The 20,339-nt window shown below is 39.9% G+C and overlaps 1 protein-coding gene across 2 annotated transcripts in view; it reads right to left on the bottom strand.

Annotated features, from left to right (window-relative positions):
- The window catches only part of GRIK2 (glutamate ionotropic receptor kainate type subunit 2), a 786,155-nt gene that overhangs the window by 54,621 nt on the left and 711,195 nt on the right, over positions 1-20,339 (bottom strand). The window lies entirely within an intron of this gene.

The raw sequence follows: 20,339 nt of genomic DNA, 5'->3' as shown, positions 1-20,339 counted from the left end.
ACACATTTCATCATAGAATAAGAAACAGTGCAATCTTTTACTGGATCAGAAAGAATACATCTGCATTTTCAGTTTTTATTTCATAAAACAATATTAAACTGGCTTTGCTAGCATGACTCCAGTCAAAGGTTCCTAACTATTTCACATCTGAAAGAGTGAAGCACTTTTGTTATAGATCCCTAACTCCTTCACAGGACGACATTTCTCAAATTCCTTGCAGAAAAGTTAATGGAAACTAAAATGTGAAGACATTGTTCTAATTATTAACATAGTTGACAAAAGATTTTCTATTATAAATTTGTCGTCAGGTTTGAGGATTTAGAACAAATACTGGCAGCATATGTAGCTCTATAACATGATGAAGGAGGAAATGCTGGGATTCAAATACTGTTAATTCATTTGCAAATACATACTTTTCAGTAAATATGACATACAGAACTGTGTTATACTGCTCTATCTAGTTGAGTTCAGTCTATTTAAATTAATGGGAGTTCCAGGATTTTAGGCAGAGATCATACCCAGCTTTAGCTATCTGATATTTTTAAATGGAGATGTTGGGGATTGCCATTGTTGCTGATAGATTTTCAAAGTGTAGAAGTCAAAACCACTGGGATCTAATGAAAATATCTGACGCCACTGTCATTTCCATCACTGCTCCATAATAATTCAAGGACAAATGACTGTATAGAATAAAGTTATCTTTAAAGTAATGGATAACATCCTTTGTTTGACCTTCTAAGCACAGATTTGTGCAAATCACCTTAAATGGTTATTCTTTCCCTATGTTGCTACTGGCATTTTGCAGTCCAGTTGCCCCCACAAGAGAGAAAACTCATTATACCTTGTATGGAAAAAGATGAATCAAGAAGGCAAGGGGCAGCAATGCTCTGGGCAACTGGGCTTTCACGGTTGGCTGGGGTGGCCTGGTTTAGGAACAAGCCAGCTGAGACAGACCAGATGGAAGACTTCTTGCCTTCAATTCATCCAGAGATAGAAAAGGGGATTGGTAAAGGCAGGCCTGCTACTTGGCAACTCCTTCAGGCTGAGCAGGTCTCCTCACTGGGCACAGAACTCTCTGTCTAAGATAACTGGCATGGATGACGTATCAAATAAAAAGGCTATCATATACTTGAAACTATAATGTGTAAAACATGTCTGTTCAAATATAGTCCAGTACAGCAGTTTACAACTTAAAAGAAATGTTACCCAAGCATATAGCCAATGATAAAAATGATTACTATTTTCCAAAGAGCTAATCAGATTTCCCCTTCTAAATCAGTAGTTGGTATTTCCTTGCAGTTAACCAAAGTTAATAAGCAGATATATTGCAAGACAGATATCAATATACTACAAATTTTCTTTCTCCAAGGAACCTGTTATATTTAGCAACTCAATACTCTTAAAGATCTCTAAGATAACTGCATCCAAATTGTAGTGAAAGATTATCACACAAACTATAAATCACTTTACGATATTTTCAAAATGATGCCTAGTCTCATGCTTATTTTTGAAGTGCAGAGATCTACGATTAAAAGATTTCTGAAAGTTGGTAGTGCTCAGGGCTGGTGTACATGCAATATTGTTTCTCTTGATTTTTATCATGTATAAAGGACCTACATTCACTAGGTGCTGCACAGAAATTCAAAATAATATAGGGCTTGCATGCAGGCTACAACCTAATCAAAGACAAACATGTTACGAAGGAAAGAAAAGGAAGGGAAAGGGGAGAAAGGGCCAACTGGAGAAAGGAAGGGGGGAATATACGTGTTAAGGAGAAGCTTGACTCTGACTGCAGTGATAAAATAAGAGAGTTGAATGTCAGATTTTAGGACCCAGTAGAGGAAAAGGGATGCCAGCAGGGAATGATCTTAGGGTTGCCAGGCCCCCTAAACCTCCCGGCGGGGGATAGGGGGCTGGCACTTACCTTGGGGAAGAGGGGTGTGTGCGCGTGCAAAGCACACATGCACGCCCCCACAAGCGTGATGATATCACTTCGGGAGTGACATCATCGCATGGATCCTTGGAGCGCACTCAGGCTCCGCAGGGGCTCAAAACAGGCCCGATGCACGCTGAAACGGGCCCATTTTGAGGCGCTGCGGTGTGCAGGAGCGCTCCAGAGCGACTGAAAATGGGCCCATTTCAGCACAGATTGGGTCCGTTCCAAGGCCCTGTGGAGCGCAGGAGTGCTCCTGTGCTTCACAGCGCCCAAAAACGGGCCCGATCCACACCGAAACAGGCCCGTTTTGCCACAGATCAGGCCTGTTTTGAGGCACTGCAGAGCACAGCCCTCCTGTGCTCCACAGCGCCTCAAAATGGGCCCGATCCATGCCAGAACAGGCCCATTTTGAGGCGCTGCGGCGCACAGGAGCGCTCCCGTGCTCGCAGTGGCCCCGTTTTGCTGCAGATTGGGCCCGTTTTGAGGCGCTGCAGAGCACAGGAGCGCTCCCACACTTGCAGCAGCCCCAATCTGGGCCAAAAGAGGCCAGATCCCAGTGGCTGCTGTGCACGGGAGCACAAAGCACCGCAGGGGGCGTGCAAGGAAGGTGCATGCCCCCTGCTGGTTAGGTAAGTGGGGACGGGGTGTGGGGAGCAGAGCCGGGGGATCCCTTGCCCCCACCAGGGGTCTGGCATCCCTAAATGATCTTTATAATCATAAATTAAAGGTTCCTGGAAAGTGCATATAAGAAAAAAGGAGTATAGAGGAATCAGACCATTGACATATTGAAAAGTTGATTCCAGAGGAGTAATAGCTAAAACTAGAAAGAGCAGAAAATAGAGACAAGAAGCAGAAGTGAAGAAAATAAGAAAAAGACAGTGAAGAATACATTATACAGAAGTTACATAAATAGCAAGCAGAAAACATCAGAAAGATAGCATTCAACAGGAAATGGAGAGGTTGAAGAGTAGAAGTGAGAATAAACAAGAAGAAAAATATTATAACAGATTATAGGGAACATAATATTTTGGTATTGTGTCTAGAGAAAATAATGGTTTCTCGCTGTAGTGATCAAACTGGAAATATAAATGTTTGGCAAGGGCCAGGACATCTCATTGTACATGGACATATTCAGAAGGAATATTTACAAGGACTGTAGTTGGCTGTGAGTTTACCAGTCTACTTAAACGTATCTTTTTAAAACAAACAGGAGAAACTAAGGCAAACATAGTTTCATGTGGGTAGTCATGATGGTCTGTAGTAGAAGAGCAAGATTCAGGTCCAGAAAAGACCAATTAAATGTCCAGGATACTTCTAAATATATCTGAAGAAGGGAGCTTTGACTCTTGGAAGCTCATACCCTGGTAACTTGAACATATGCTAGATAGTCTCACACCAGGAAACAACATAAAAAGACTAGACAAATAAGCTTGGCCAGGGAGTATTTTCTTGTGTGCTAATGTTAACTTTAAACATGACTACATCTCTAGCTCTGGGAGAGAAATTGAGCGTACAATTGATATTAAGGACTTTTCTGAAGTTCAGTTGACTGGCATCTGTAGCTTTTGCCCCCAAAGAGGATTAGAGGTATACATGGGATTAAAAGGGGAACATTTCTTCTGAATAAGGATAATTTAGTATCCCTGCTGAGATACAATTCAAGCCTTATTTTAGTTTGCCTGGGGACTTCTGCAAATCTATCATTCAAATATTTCCACTACCCAGTGGTAATAAAACATAAAAAAATATAAGAACTTACTGAGATGGTGCCAAACTATGAGCATTCCAGTGAGAGAATGGGTAGAAGAGAGCAAAATATAATGAAATGGGATCATACACAAACAAGGGCTTACTTTGTGAGCTCAGCTCCAGAAAAAAATATGCTTGCATTCATTTTATATTGTGAGGCTCTCCCCTGCTATGGCCCTGCATTAGTAGGTTCAGCTATAGCATCATCAAACAGGTGGGTCCCAGCTCAGTGACCTAGGAAAAGAGCATGGGGTGGGCTAACATTGCCCAAATGTCCCTCACTGCTCTCTTGGCTATGTTCTGTTCTTATTCTGTGCTCTCCTCAAAACTCCCTTTCCACCCCCACTTGTGGGGGGAACTTCCCTTTTATCCCTTCACCATTCCCAGTTTCCACCTCCTAGTTCTACCCCCAACAACCTAGCCGCTGCCTTAAGGTAGCCACACCTGTGGTTGCTCTACTATCAGCCTCTCCTGGCTATTTCCAACCCCCTCTAGCCTGTCTGCTGGTTTGCTCGGCTGCACTTCCCCTGTCTGCCTCTGTGCTGAGGTGTGGTCTGACACCACCTTAGCCACCAGCAATCTGCTGCTAGTGGTGCTGCTGGCTGGCTGTCTCTGCCTCCTCTACCATCTCCCTCTGGCTGAGCTGTTGAACTTCCCCTAGGCCAGTGATGGCGAACCTTTTTGAGCCCAAGTGCCCAAACTGCAACACAACACCTACTTATTTATTTCAAAGTGCCAGCACTGCAATTAAACCTGAATACTGAGGTTTTAGTTAAGAAAAAACAACTCACACATTTGTCCCCTCCCCCTCCCCCCCCTCTCTCAAGAGCCATGACTGAAAGTAAAACAAGTTAAATCAAAACAGTTTGCCCTTCTTTAGACCAGCAGCCCTGCTTGCAAGCACTCTCTCTCTGTCTCTCTCTCTCACTCGCTCGCTCAAGAGCCACGACTGAAAGTAAAGCAAGCAAAGCAGCTTACTGTTCTTTAGAAAGCCAGCCCCAACAGCCTTGCTGCTGCCTCCGCTTCCTGCTTCTAGAGGCAGGCAGCAGGGAGGCAGCCTTGAGGAAAAGGAATCACGTGGGCAGGGCCCAAACCCATGTGATCTCTGCTCAGAGCTACTGGAACGTCGTTCCAGGCATTCCCCCTTCAAATGAGCCCTGGACCTTGGCTCGCGTGCCCACAGAGAGGGCTCTCCGTGCCAGCTGTGTCATACATGCCATAGGTTCTGCGTCGCTGCCCCAGGCCAAAGCAAGGAGCGGCCCTGAAGCCTTGGCTGGGAAATTAGTGGTAGCTAGGACCCAGGGGCCACCGCCTAGCCTGCCTCCTGCTGCTGAGGCCTTGCCTAGGCTTCCTACACCTCTGGCTTCCTCTGCGTTCCTGTCCCATCGTTGCTGGGTGAGTGCTAAGGGTGTCAGGGCAGGATGGGGGTCTGTAAGCCTTGTTTGGGGGATCTGCAGCCCTGGGAGGGTTCCCAAGTCTAGTCTGGGCGCTGGACATATATTAATTTTGCTATTTAAGAATGTACACTAGAACTGAATGTGCCACAGGAGTCAAAATGATTCTATCATGCGGAACAGTGAGGAAGCCAGTGCTTTCAAATAACTGGAAAACCTCAGTATCCATTGTCTTTTCTGTTTAAACACTATCCCAAGTGCTTAAGAGTAGTTTTTGTCCCTACTGAACAACATGTATTATCACTGTAGCTTGGAAGAGACAGCAAATCAGCTGAAACGTTTATAGTATGTTGAATGACTGAAGGGGTTTGGTATTCATATCTAACAGTAATAACAACCAGGGAGCTCTACCTGCAGTCTGCCATGCCAACAGGAGAGTCTTGTATCTATCTGTTATGTGTGAATGTCTAGACCTTATTTTTATAGAGATGACTTTTGCCTATAATGAGAACATTTCCCTTTGTGGCAGACACTGTGTTGTGCAAGCAGGATTTCAAAGCATTTAATCAACTAGGAAAGTAAGCCTTACTTTTGCAAAGGTATGACCATATTGGGCTTAAGTGCCCAATGCAAGATAGAACAGAAAGCTTCATATAGTATTATATGTCATATAATAGTTAATAACAGAAATATTAACATCCTGCTTTTATTATTTATTGGAACATCGCTACGCAGCCTTTTCCTTTGTGGCTCAAGATAGCAATAGATTTGCAATCTGAAGCAATTCATGGGTTATTAATCTACTGTACTGCATATAAAAAGGGGTTCTAGACATAGTTCTAATTCTTAAAGGTACTTTATCTGTCTCATCATTTCACAAGTTAGAACAAAAAAAGAACACAACGTTTTACTAAGATTTCCTATAGAAAAAAGTAAAGAGCTTAGAATTGAACTGAAAGGGAGTTAAGACAGTATCCAACAGCCTGATCAATCAGGTCTTCTCCAGCTAAAGGACAAAGAGCAGATATGATAAAGTGAAGCTGCCATTCTTTTAGGGCAACATTACAAGTAATGGTATTACGCAGGAGCAGGGGCACTTAAACATTGCAGCAATTTAGGATCATACAACTGCACAGAACAAGGCTTTGCATAAGTCAGTTGCAGATGTAGAAGGTGGCAAAGTGGGTTATGGAAGAATAGTGGTAACTGAAGGAAACATTTCACAAGCAACCATGTGCTTTTCCAGTATGAGAACCTTTCTGTTGAATAGAGACACTGTTTTGCCAACTAGAGGAGTACAAAGGCACTGAAAGAATCAAATAGCTAAGCCCAGACATTTTCTCCAACATGACCACTGCTTAGAAATGTATCCTACCGCCATGAGTATGAACCTGATTACATGAGGACCAAGACAGATTAAGGTGAATGAGCTCCCACCATGCATAACAGGACGCAAAACTGCTGTGTTAGATAAAAGTCTTGATGGAATACACCAACATGAACAGGAATGGGCAAAGATATTTACACTGATACCCTCATATCTTAGGTATGAGAACCAGCATGATATAGTGGACTAGGATAAAGGACTCCCATGTTATAATCACCATTCTGCCATGGAAGTTTGTAGGGTAACCTTGGGCCTGTCACTTAGGGTTGTTGTGAGGAGTAAAATAGAGGAGAGGAGCACAATGTAAGCTGCTGTGGGTCCCCATCAGGGAGAAAGGTAGGATATAAATGATTTAAAAAAAAATTAAAAATCTCACAAAGGGGGCAAATGAAAAAAAGGATAATATGCAAGAAAGAAACATCTACACAGACTTGGGCGACACCACTGGCTTCTCAAGGAATGCACTCATGGAGTAGCAGCAGGTATCTGCAGGCACCAAGAGAATTTACATGACCTGATTGTTTACATTGAAGCACCAGTTCTTAAAGTGGCATTTTCCCCATGAATTAAATGGAGACGATCACCCCTATTAACAAATCCAATGGCCTACATCTTATCTCTCTTCTTTTTTCCACACATTAGAGCCTATGTAGATTCAGCACAATGTATGAGCTAATAGCAGGATTCAATTGTACTCTTTTTTTATCTTTTAGATCTATTTTGGATCTTGCTTGTTCAAGCTTTAATAGCTTACTCCAATATTATCAATAAAGTGTGGCAGCTTTATTCATACAATCTCTGCCTCAGGAATTAAACTATAGATATTCCATTCTCCTTGGCCTCACAGAAAAGAAATTTAATATTTTTTCCACATCTCTACGTACTGAGCCAGAGTATAGCCACTACTGTTTGTACCCAGGACAAAAATAGTCACAACATACACGTGGAATAATCTTCATGGTCTTCCAGAAGGAGATAACACTAACTACAGGCATTTACAGGGAAATTTTAAACAGAATCAATTGGTTTTGAAGAGCGTAACTTGGTCGAAGACCGCAATCTTGTTTCTTTCTTAGTTCATCATAAAAAGGCCATTGATCAAGCCCTAAGTAGTCGTAACATTGGCCATTGTAAATTGCCATGAAGAATCACCTTTGAATTGATGACAGATGAAATAATGTGTATGATACAGCAGGAAACAATACTGAATACGCTCAAAAGAAATTTCTTTCTTGAATGGTGATGGTGATCGTCACGACTCCTTTCTGTCGTGTAGTTCGATTTTGCCTTAAACCCTCTTTTTCTTACATTCTCTGGGTAGTTAACGCTGCCACCAGGAATTGTATTCCAAACTAGTCAATTAAAATTTCCCTCTGAATAATGTGCCCAAGTGTCAGGCTCCTTCATGGGACTATGTGGCTCCGAGGATAGGAATGGGATATATAGGAATCACATATGCTCTGGGGTGAACAAAAAAATCCCAAATAAACTTTTATTTTTACATGAAGTGTATGATTTCACATGATTTCTTAAACTTGATGGTTTCAAAGGTAGTTATCTGTTTTCTTTAATTTCTTTACATAGGCTCGGTCATATAAAGTAATTTTCCACACAAGTCTTCTTTAAGAGAATAAACTCCACACAGACTGATCCTCACATTGTCAGGAATCAGTATCATTCTTTTATGCATTTTCTGCGAAGTATTTATGTATATACACATCCTATATACTTTGTACAACACGTTACTTAAGGTAAAGGTAGTCCCTTGTGCAAGCACCGAGTCATTACTGACCCATTAAAAACCCTGATCTATACAGAAACCCTAATCTATAATCTATCATTAAAAACCCTAACTATAATTAGAAAAGACAAGTTCAGATTATTATTCATGTTCTGAAGCCTTTTCATTCATTGTTCTGATGATGAACACACTAATGATTTTAAGTGTCTGTGTTTCTTTAAATGTCATACTGATTCCTTTTTTTTTTGAAAAATTTTTATTGGGTTAGGATCAATTATTTTCACATTACAATCAATTCTCCCATTTTCCAATTTCTAACACCCTCCCTTTCCCCCCCTTTTTGTTGACTTCCAACAGTTTTCCAACCCTTTATCCCTTTTCCCTTACTCCTTTTAAATTCCTCTATCTAACAAATGTATATTCTCCCTTTATTCTAAGCAATACTTCTTTAACTATTTTTAATACTCTGTACCCTAACTATGAGTCCTTATTTCCATATTAGATAGACAATTTATCCCATTTTTCATAATTCAAATTTCAAATATTTCTATAGATCATAAACCATATAAATCATACATTCATATAAATCAAGCAATTTGACTTATACTCTATGTGTTACTCATTCTATCTTCTTCTTTCTGTTTTAGTTATATTTAATTACATTGATATTTCTATTCCCCTTCGATAGTAAATCTATATTACTGCCATTATATAATCAATCAACTTGACTCATATATATCTTCAAATAAACATATTCAGTTTGGTACATTATACAAATCTTACCAGAAAGAAAATATTATTAGTTAATCAGTCCTTATAGTTAACCCTTATAGTTAGTTATTTTCTATCAATATTCTATTTGTAATTCTATATATATCAATCTAATAACCTAACTGCTTAGAGATTCACGTTTACCTCTTCTCCCCCCCGGTAAAGTCACCCCCCTCTACATTTTATTATACTTCAATAGTTCTTAAACTGCCACAGTTCTCCTCCCACCTCCCATTTCTTCTCCAAATATTGTTTCAGCTTCTCCCAGTCTGTGTTAAACTGCCCTGAGTCCAGATTTCTCAGTTTTCTTGTCATCTTGTCCATTTCTGCCATATACAGCAATTTATAGATCCAATCTTCAATAGTTGGCACTTCTTGTACTTTCCATTTTTGCGCATACAAAATTCTAGCTGCTGCCGTCATGTAAAATATCAACGTCCTATGATGAGCTGGCAATCCCTCCATTCCCAAGTTTAGTAGCAGGAGTTCTGGGTTCTTATTTACTTGAAATTGCAAAATTTCACTCATTTCTCTTATTATTTCCCCCCAGTACTGCCTAGCTACCTCACACGACCACCACATATGATAGAGGGAGCCCTCGTGCTTCTTGCATTTCCAGCATTTATTAGAAGTGTTCAAATTCCCTAGCGCAATCTTCTTTGGTGTCATGTACCAACGATAAATCATTTTGTAAATGTTCTCTTTAATGCTAGTACATGTTGTTGTCTTCATTGTAGTCTTCCACAAGTATTCCCATGCCTCCATTGTTATTTCTTTGTTGAAATTTATAGCCCATTTCACCATTTGTGTTTTAACTATCTCATCCTCAGTATACCATTTCAACAGTACTTGGTATACTTTAGATATTCTTTTCTTGTCCTCTTTAAAAAGGGTCTGCTCTAGTTCCGAATTCTCTGTTCGTATACCTCCCTTTACAGAGTCCGAATTATACAAATTTCTAATCTGTCTGTACTGGAACCAGTCATAATAAGGTGATAGTTCTTCCTGCGTCTTTATTCTAAGTTTAAATACTTCAGTTCTAGTTATTTCTTTGTAAGTTAAACATTGTTGCTCATTATCAACAGCTCTCGGATCTATCACCTCATATGGAACTACCCACAAAGGGGTTCCTTCTTGCAGATAAATTCTGTACTTCTTCCAGATTGTATATAAACTTCTCCGTATGTAATGATGCAGGAACATCGAGTTCACCTTTACTTTATCATGCCATAGGTATGCGTGCCATCCGAATATTTTTTTGTATCCCTCTAGGGCTAGTAATTTCTTGTTCTTTAACGTCATCCACTCTTTCAACCACACTAGGCAGATTGCGTCATGGTAAAGTCTCAGATTGGGCAGTTGCATTCCGCCTCTTTCTTTTGCGTCTTGTAGAACTTTCATTTTCACTCGAGGCTTCTTGCCTGCCCATACAAAATCTGATATTTTCCTCTGCCATTTTTCGAATTGCTTAGAGTCTCTGATGATTGGTATTGTCTGTAGCAAAAACATTACTCTTGGTAACACATTCATCTTAACTGCTGCAATCCTTCCCAACCATGACAAATTCAACCTATTCCATTTAATCAGATCTCTCTCAATCTGAGTCCATAGTTTTTCATTGTTGTTTTTAAATAAGTCTATATTCTTTGCAGTCAGTTCGATTCCCAAATATTTCACCTTACTTGTTACTTCACAGTCCGTTATTTCCGTTAACAATTGTTGTTTCTGCTTAGTCATATTTTTGCATAATATCTTTGACTTCTTTTTATTAATATAAAAACCTGCCAAGTCTCCAAACTCCTTAATCTTATCTATCACTTTTGGCATGTTCTCCAATGGGTCCTCTACAATTAACATTATATCATCCGCAAATGCTCTGACCTTATATGAATAGTCCTTTATTTTTATTCCTCGAATTTCTTCGTCTTGTCGTATTTGTATCATCAGGATCTCCAATACCAAAATGAACAACAGTGGAGACAACGGGCAACCTTGTCTTGTTCCTTTACTTATAGTCAATTTTTTAGTCGCTTCATCGTTCACCACAATTGCTGCAGTCTGGTCTCTGTAAATTTCCTTAATTGCTCTGATGAATCTTTCTCCCAATTGTAGCTTTTCCATAGTGGCAAACATAAAGTCCCAGTTTAAATTGTCAAACGCCTTTTCAGCATCAACAAAGAAGAAACCAACCTCTTTGTCACAACGCTTGTCATAATATTCAATAGCATTAATCACTGTCCTTAAATTGTCTCTGATTTGTCTGTCTGGCAAAAAGCCTGCTTGTTCCTCCTCTATGACTTCCGAGAGCCACCCCTTCAGTCTCTCCGCCAATATCTTCGCAAAGATTTTATAGTCATTGTTAAGTAGCGATATAGGTCTGTAGTTTTTCACATTAGTCAAGTCTTGGCCCTCTTTTGGGATCAGTGATATATTCGCTTCACTCCAGGTATCTGGAATCCTTTGATCCCTTAGAACTCCATTAATCACTTCTTTTAGGAATGGTGCCAGTTCATTGGCCATTGTCTTATAAAATTTAGCCGTAAGTCCATCTGGCCCTGCCGCCTTTCCTAGATTTGCAGATTGTATTGCCTTACTTATTTCCTCATCCGTTACTTCACTATTCAATTTATTTCTCCAAACTTCCGAGATTACTGGAAGCTTCGTTTTCTCCAAATATGACGCTATTGATTCTTTATTTACCTCTTTCTTATTGTACAGCTTAGCGTAGAATTTATAAAAGGCTCTACTAATGGTAGTCTGTTCCAAATACGTTTTATTGTCTTCACAAATTTTATTTATTATTTTCTTTTCCCTTCTCTTTTTCAATTGCCATGCCAGGTACTTCCCAGGTTTATTTGCGCCTTCAAACGCTTTCTGATTCAGTCTTTTAAGGTTCCACTCCAATTCTTTGTTACTCATTGCTGTTAACTGTTCTTGAAGTATTTTAATTTCCTGATATAATTTCTTTTTCCCTGGTCTCTTTTTTAACTGTATTTCTTTGGCTTTTATTTTCTCCTCAATTTCTTGTCTTTTCTCCTCTTTCTTTTTTCTTGCTCTACCATTTAAGTCCATTAGTATGCCCCTTATAACCGCCTTATAAGCATCCCAAACTTTATCAGTTGGTACTTCTTTATTCACGTTGTATTGTATGAAGAACTTTGTCTCTCTTCTCAGCATCTCCATATTCTCTCCTTCCTGTAGCAAGTCCTCATTTATTCTCCATGCTTTCCTTTTTCTCCTTTTCCCTAATTTCCACATAATTGGATTGTGATCTGAGCCTACCATCGGCATTATTTCTACCTCCTTAGTCCATAACGCTAAGTCTTTTGAGGCCCAGATCATATCAATTCTTGATAATGTAGAGTGCCTTGCAGAATAAAAAGTAAACTGTCTGCTTTTGGGATATTCTCTTCTCCATACATCTTCTAGAGTCTCCTGTTGTATCAACTCAAAAAAGAGCTTTGGTAATAGTCCTCTTTTCTTTTGTGCCGTTATTGTCTTTTTATCTAATTCCAAATTTGTCACTCCATTGAAGTCTCCAGCAAGAATTATCTGGTCATATGAAAGATCATCTAGTTGCTTCCTCAAGTCCTCAAAGAAGCTTTCTTTTGCACCATTCGGTGCATAAACTCCGACTACCAACACTCTCTTTAAATTCCAAGTACATTCCACTGCTATAAATCTGGCTTCCACATCTTTCATTACAAATTTTGGCTGTAGCTCCTCTTTTATATACAACACCACTCCTCTTTTTTTCTTATTTGAGGCCGCTACAAATTCCTTGCCCAATTTTCCCAATTTTAAATATTTTACATCCTGCTTTCGAATATGGGTCTCTTGCAAACAAACAATATCACATTTTTGTTTTAATAGCCAGTGGAAAATGTTTTTTCTCTTATTCGGTGAATTTAGTCCATTTACATTCCAAGATAAAACTTTACACTCCATACTCATAGTCTTGTTGGTAAGTCTTTTTCATTGTCCCTTATAAATCGCTCCATCTCTCGCTCAGATCTAATGCGCTTTTTGGCCCCTCCAAATTCAAAGGACAAACCTTCTGGAAGCTCCCATCTGTACCTGATTTTCATGTCCTTCAACATCTGGATTAGCACTTTATATTTTTTCCGATCTAGTAACACTGATCTGGGTAATTCCTTCATTATGATAATTGTCTTGCCATCAATCTCCAATGGGTCTTGAAACTGTCTAGTCACAATCTTCTCTTTCATGTTTCGTGTCGTAAATTGCACAATCACATCTCTTGGTAATTTCCTCTGGGTTGCAATTCTTGAGTTTACGCGATATGCCACATCAAGGATAGCCACAACTTCCTCCTCCTCCTTCCCCAGGTATTCAGCTAACACCTCAGTCATCTGTTCTTGCGCTGTCTTTCCTTCCACCTCCGGCAAGCCGCGAAATCTCAGCTGCTTCTCCATGTGTTTACTTTCCGCAACCGCCATTCTTCCCCTCATCAGTCTCATCTCTGTTTGTTGCGTGTCTGCTAGATTCTCCATCGCTCCTTCTACTGCTTTAACTCTCTGCTGCGTTCCTTGTAATTCGTTTTGTATTGTTTCCATACCTTTCTTCACTTCTGACAGCTCCGATTTTACTGTCTGTTTAACCTCTTTAATCAGCTCCAATTTCGTGTCTTTAAGTTCTTTAATCACTTCTAAAAGTTTTTTATCCAGGTTTTCTATTGCCGATTGCCACTCTTTTTTCGACATCGTGGGGCTTGCTTTAGCTCGCTCCCACGAGTCCGCTCTCTTCCTTAACTCCGTGGCATAAAATTTAATACCTTTTTTGTTTCAAATGTCCCGGTCTTCTTGCATAAATTAATTTTTAAAGAGTCCAAAATGTCGGGCGTCTTTTCTCTATGGTCCCTCTATAATTTTGTAATCCAAAATGGCCTACTTCCTTTTCCGCTGAAGCCGCGACCCTTCCCCTTTCAAAGATGGCGATTCCCTTCTTCCTGCCCTCCAGCAAGGGCCGCTTCTCTCCAGCCACTCTATTGTTATTACGCACTTCCTGTCTCCCGACTTCCCACAGCAGATCTCGCGATGGTATCTTTTTCTCACAGCTCCATAACCGCAAGTATTCAAAACAATAGTCCAGTTCCTTTAATAACTTCTTTAAACTTAGTCTCTTTTCAAATGCAACTCTTGCCGAGTCTTCCCCTCCTTTTCATTAACCTGTTGCAGTTTAAAAATCTACTTTTATTCCTCTCTGCTTTTATCAATCTGTCCCGTATCAGAAGATAGTGATCTTTACCTTCTCATTCACTTTTCTCGGGTTGTAATCACTGTTTCGATTTTGGCTTCTCCTCTTCACTTCTTCCCCCAATCGAAGCTTGGCTATGTAGGTCTTATGCCAGCCGAATTGGCCCCAGAACTGCCGCAGAGATTGTAGCCGACCCGTCGCAGGGTGGGACCTCAAGGATCGGGAGGGGACCCGTTGCGCAGAGCCCCCCCTCGTCCGAGATCTAACTCACCCTAGGGTCTTGAGCGTTCTTTGCCTGCTCTCCGCCTGAGAGCAGTCGGCCGCGGGCTATTTTCACCCCGCCGGCCGCTTAAAACGGCAGTCCGGTCAGCTCCGCAAATGGAGCTGCTTTAGACCTCCATAAATCCCAAACCGGAAGTCCAAATGTCATACTGATTCCTGACAATTTAAATTAAAAAGGCTCTGGGCCTGATCCTCACATTGTGAGATCCTTCTCTTTTGGTAGTTTGATGTAGTAAATAAATACCTAGCTTGGTTAAGATAAAGTTGTGTCAGATTTCACTCATGTTCCAGCTGCCTGGTATCCTACTGGAACTTTGTTCAGAAGCTAACCAACTCTCCACAGCAGCTGGAAGGGAAAAGGCACACTACCGAAGTACCCAGATCAGAGGGCGATAGGACCACTCCCCACCCCCCACCCCACCCCCGTTCATAACAGACACTGGCCACAGAAATGAGTGGACCAAAACCTTCACAATGAAAATATACAATGAAAATATACAGACACAAAGAAAAATTAAAAGGACCTATTATCTGTTTCTTGTTGTAGTAACTAGGGGTGTGCATAAATTCCTGAGCCAAAGATAAACATGGAAATTGATGTTTCAAATCATTACCTTAATTTCCCATAATTATGACACAAATACAAGATGCTTGGGAATTATGAAAAAAAAGTGTGGGTTTTTTTTTTAGTTCCAGTGCTTACTAGTCATGCAGCATGAGCATGTGTTTTTCTTTGAGCCTGTTGGTTTCCTGGACAATGGTTCTTCTCCCTTCTAGTTGGTTCCTTGCAAGGGAGAAACACAAAGCACTCCCAGCCAATCACAAGCTACATACAGCTGTCTTCTTCTTTCCCTCTCCTTTGTGGGGATTTCCCTCTGAATGTAGGAAGCCTGAAGGAATCAGTGGCCATACAACTGGAACACTTTCTCCAATTTATGTCACACTTGGGTGGTCTTTAGGGGACATGCAGTAGTTGCTACTCTGAATTTTTGGTGTCATTTGATTGAAAAACAGCCTCTCCAGCAATCCTGATGTCCCCCATAGGGAATAATGGAAAAGTTTCTGATCTTCCTTATAGACCAGAACAAGGAAGCATGGCAAAGAGAGTTTTCAGCAGGAAAGATTCTTTTTATTGCCAACCAATCACTGGAACAGTAGGAAAATGAAATAAACATAGATTTTTTTAATGCTCCTGTCCATCAGATTCTCTCCTGCCACGCTGCTGCCATTTCATGAGAGAGAAGTGTGGCTGCACCGAGAGGGACCTATTTCAAGGGTCTTTAAAATCAACCTCCTTTGTTTAATCTACTTGAAGCTTAAGAGGGTCTTTAGATTAGACGGAGGATTGTGTTCTGTGCAAATTTGGTGCCATTATCTTTATAATCAGCTGCCCCAGAACCTTCACTAGATTCCCACTGAAAATAATGATCCCAAAGAAAAACCACACAAACTTGACTCCTGAACCAGTAATATCCTACCTGAACATAAGCAATCACAGTAAAAATCCCCACCCCCGCCCCCATGTCCAGATTAGAAATTATAATCAAAATATTCTCGGTGCACACCCCTAGTAACCAACCCATCCTTGGCCTGCAGCTGTATAAATTACGGTTGTTCATACATAACATGAATAAAGGTACCACAGTAATAGAAGAGGTAGCTGTGACACTGAAATAAAAGAGTATGACATTAGAAAATACTTGCAGAGCTTCTGGTCATTATCATCTCAAGACTGATATTGGTGGGCCAATATTAAAATTTACATTGTATTTCCAACTTCCTTACTGCAAAGGAAGCTGATGAATTGATTTAAAGGGTTTTTTTAAAAAAAAATGAAGCATCTTACTTTATTTTGTCCAATATCTGATCTAAAAGGAAGCAGTCTGTTCCACTAGAAATAATATCCAGAAGGGAATTCAAATTCTTTAAGCTTATTTTTCCTACTGTAATGCAGGAGATAATGCAGAGGTATAATGTGAGATTCTTGCAACTTCTGACATTTCATAGAGAAGAAAAGAGACAATAATCACTCTGAAACCCTGAAGCCCATCCTGACTAGCAAGACAATTAGCAGTTATGGAAAATCAAAGAGTTCCATTACCTGTTGCTTTAAGATGGCAGATATCACAATGACATGCAGAGGAGAGACTGCTTTATGATTTACTCAGCTCTCATAAATCAAAGATTGCTGGAAGATAACTAAGTATCACAGATTGTGAATGTAAACATAATGAAAACACTGAGTTTTGCAACTACTGTGCGCACTTGGGAACTAAAGACAACATCTTTAAAATAGTTCTATTGCTATGTATAGAGATGATAGAGACTGACTACATGCACAATTTAAGTGACTTAGAAGGCATTTACAGCACTGAATGCTAAGGGATGCTACCTGGCGGAGGGTAGAGAAGAAGAAAATGAGACTAAAGGAAAGGAATTGTACATGATTGCAAAAATGACTCAAAGTACACAGCAGAAAAGTACACAACTGAAAATAGAAACTAACAAAGCTATGATGTCTGCAATTCAAACATTTACTCTAGTAATTTACATTTTTATTTTAGCATATTTTATCCTATTTATCTCCAAAGTGGGGGGGAGTTGCTTATAAAAATATTAATATAATTCATATACATTTTAACAAATGAAACATACTGTAAAGTGACAAGCAGAAAACAATAGCTACACAAACATCCTGGAATGGGTTGGTTTATTAGTCCACAGACTGTGAGCCATGGGCTAAGGTCAAAGAGGCAAGAAATGGGGCCACACCTAAGCTTTAAGTACTTGGAGCAGGAGAGAGAAAAACAAGTTAGCAAGGAGCTGTCTTCCAACAATTTCCCCTCTTGCTGAAAGAGGTCCCAGCCACATCCAGGCTTTAGTACCAGGGTCTACAACCCCTTTAAGGAAGGGGGCAGGAGGAGATAGGAGGCACGCACTTAGAGGGCCACTCCCCTCTCTACTTTCCCCTAATACATATTTTTTAAAAAGAAGAATTCTATGCCATTAGAGTGTTTCAAAAAAGTATGAGATCCATTTCAACTAATGTCTTCCCCCTGTACGATGAACTAGCTGATCAGACAGTAAAACTTGCAAGGAAGTAACATAGTATTATCTGTAATCCTTACCAAACACCCACCCAGCAGCAACTGTTTGTACTTCTGTGCTTAATTGATGCAGAAGTATGAGAGTAACAATGGGAGAGAATTTCATATTTTCTGTAAATTTCTTTGCACATTATCTGATGAGATGAATTTGGATTTGAGGCTATAGTTTAGTCTCAGTTATAGATTAGGGAATGCATTATACCTCTTAAAGTGCTAAATGATACTAAGCATGCCTTGCGTTACTAATTCTCTCACAGAATAATAGGAAGGGATTGTATATTTTATTTTTATTTTATTTACTTTGCATTTCTATTCCACCCTCCCCACGAAGGGCTCAGCTTCACATTTCCAGCTTCACATTTACTGCTGCTCTAACATTTCATGCCTAAATGCACTCATTTTCATCAAAGCAACTGCCACAAAAACCCAAATCCCAGATTGGATCTTGAGGGACAAGAGACTACATGTGGTCACTTTACAACCTACAGATAATTTTCGTTTGGGTGGGAATTTGTATGATGCAGTTCCTTCATGTAAAAAATATTTTTAAAACCTCAAAAGTTACCACATCAGAGATATGCTAATTCACATACTTTCCCTGAAGGAAAATAAGATAGGAAAATCACTATATATTCAACTTCTGAAAAATAAACATATTAATTAGGCCTTAGTTCCCAGGAAATATGTTTAGCATTGAGTTTCTACTTGGCTTGCTTCCATTTTTTAAAAACAAATCTTAAATCAAGAGAATGATTAGTGACTTGCAACCTTAGAAGAACCTTCCCATTTGTCACCGCTTGAAAAACAGTGCTTTGCTACTGTTCATACATCACTTTCCAAAATACATCCTACACAAACTGGGAGCTACCTAACTTGATTCTTCATTTGACACACAGAGAAGCTAGGAGATTGTGAAAAATATTTCATGCAGGTTGGACTTGCAATCTATAATATTTCACAAAATGGCTGTTACCCTTTTTTTGTGAAAGAATGGCAGAGCCTTCCTTTAGTACAGGGAGTTGCCTTGCAATTAGAAGACACCTTTTCCACTAGAGCAAGATTCCTTGAACTACAGTAAAGTTCTAAACTAGTGGAATGCATTCATAGAGACCAATCTAATATCTTTTCTCTGACATCCTAAATAACAGAAAAGCAAAATAGGATTGCCAGGTCTCCTTACCCTCCTGGTGTGAGAGGGGGACCTGACACTTCTGCCTTCCATGGGTCTATCTTCATGCTTTCATGAAGCATGCTCCTGGCATGAGCGATGATGTCACTTCCTGGACGTGATGTCATCATACTGGCCATGGCATGCTCCTGTGCTTTATGTGGGGCTCATTCTGGCCCATTTGGAAGTGACATCATTGCGCCCACTCCCAGAAGTGCGTGTGCTATGTATGTTCCCAAGGTGCTTGCTGGTGGTGGGCAACTTCAGGGGGGGGGGCTTACCACCTCCCACCAATCACTGGCAGATCAGTAATCAAAGGGGCAAACCCCCTGGAGTTTGCCTGCCACTGGCAGGCACCTGGGAACCCTGAACATGTAGACTTTTTACTTGTCTAACAATATGGTTTCTTCAACTCAGATAAAAATGAAGGGAGTTAAAGGATTTGAAACAGAGTAATTGGCACAAGACACGTGCTATGCTTTAGGAAGCAAGTCTTACAGTGCAATCCTATGGAGAGTTACTCCAGTCTAAGGCCATTGACTTCAATGGGCTTAGACTGGTGTAACTCTGCATAGGATTGCACTGTTAATCTTGGTTATAAAAATTCCATGGTAGTTAAACAAGGATCCATACATAGCCCAGAAAACTGAAGCCTATCGCAGAAAACATATATAAAACTCGATATAGTTATTTCTTAGCACTCTGATTTTTATGTGTAAATATATGTAGCCCTATCCCAGTGGTTCTTTCCTTTTTTAAGTTCTGGGGATGATTTAAAGAAGCATGGAAGAGAAACACTTAATAGTTCCCCTGCTTTCTATTTCCCTTCTCTAAATTGTTTCCACAGTGCATTACCTCCATGGGGTTCTAAAATACATAATTTAAATTTTGCTGAGATTTCTGCTGGGGGATAGTATTTGGTTAGGCAAGAGTTAAATAACTCCCCCTCTCAATTTTCAACTTCCAGTCACATCTTGCCAAAACAGTTTTAAAAGGAGAAGGAAGGAAGCTACCACAGAGCTACAATTAAATGCATCTGAATGTAAGACAAAAATATTTTTTGATGGTGTACTCAGTGTCTTAAATAAAAGTATAAAGAAAAGGAAGATTTATTCCTTAAGTAAACGTGCTTAGAAAAAGCTTCCCAGCCTCAAGAAAATAACATGGAATTTGAGGAAAGTTACATTAGGCATATAACACAAATATTTCATGTATGTAAGATTGTATATAAAGAGAGGATGTGAATGAGGACACTTACACAGTCTTTACAGATCACCTACTTGGCAACAGATTCAGAGGAGTAGGATCCATTCCACTAGTCCACTGACAAAGAGAACTGTAATTCTTGAAAGCTTATGCTACAGTAAAGTGGGTTAGTTTTAAAGTTGCTACTGGACACTTTACTATTTTGCTATTAGGCAATAGCAGTGCTAAACACTATCAGAGATTCACACATACCCTGAAAGCTTTGGAGCCTTCTAGGCCAAAATACAGTCCTCCAAACTTAAAAACCCTGTCATTTAACAATAATCTCAGAGGGCAGTCGAGTATGTTAGGAGTATGTTGGTTTGCAAACCTTTGTTATGT

This window comes from Eublepharis macularius, chromosome 1 (genome assembly GCF_028583425.1).
Source record: "Eublepharis macularius isolate TG4126 chromosome 1, MPM_Emac_v1.0, whole genome shotgun sequence".
NCBI lineage: Eukaryota > Metazoa > Chordata > Lepidosauria > Squamata > Eublepharidae > Eublepharis > Eublepharis macularius.
This window is presented reverse-complemented; position numbering and strand designations above follow the sequence as displayed.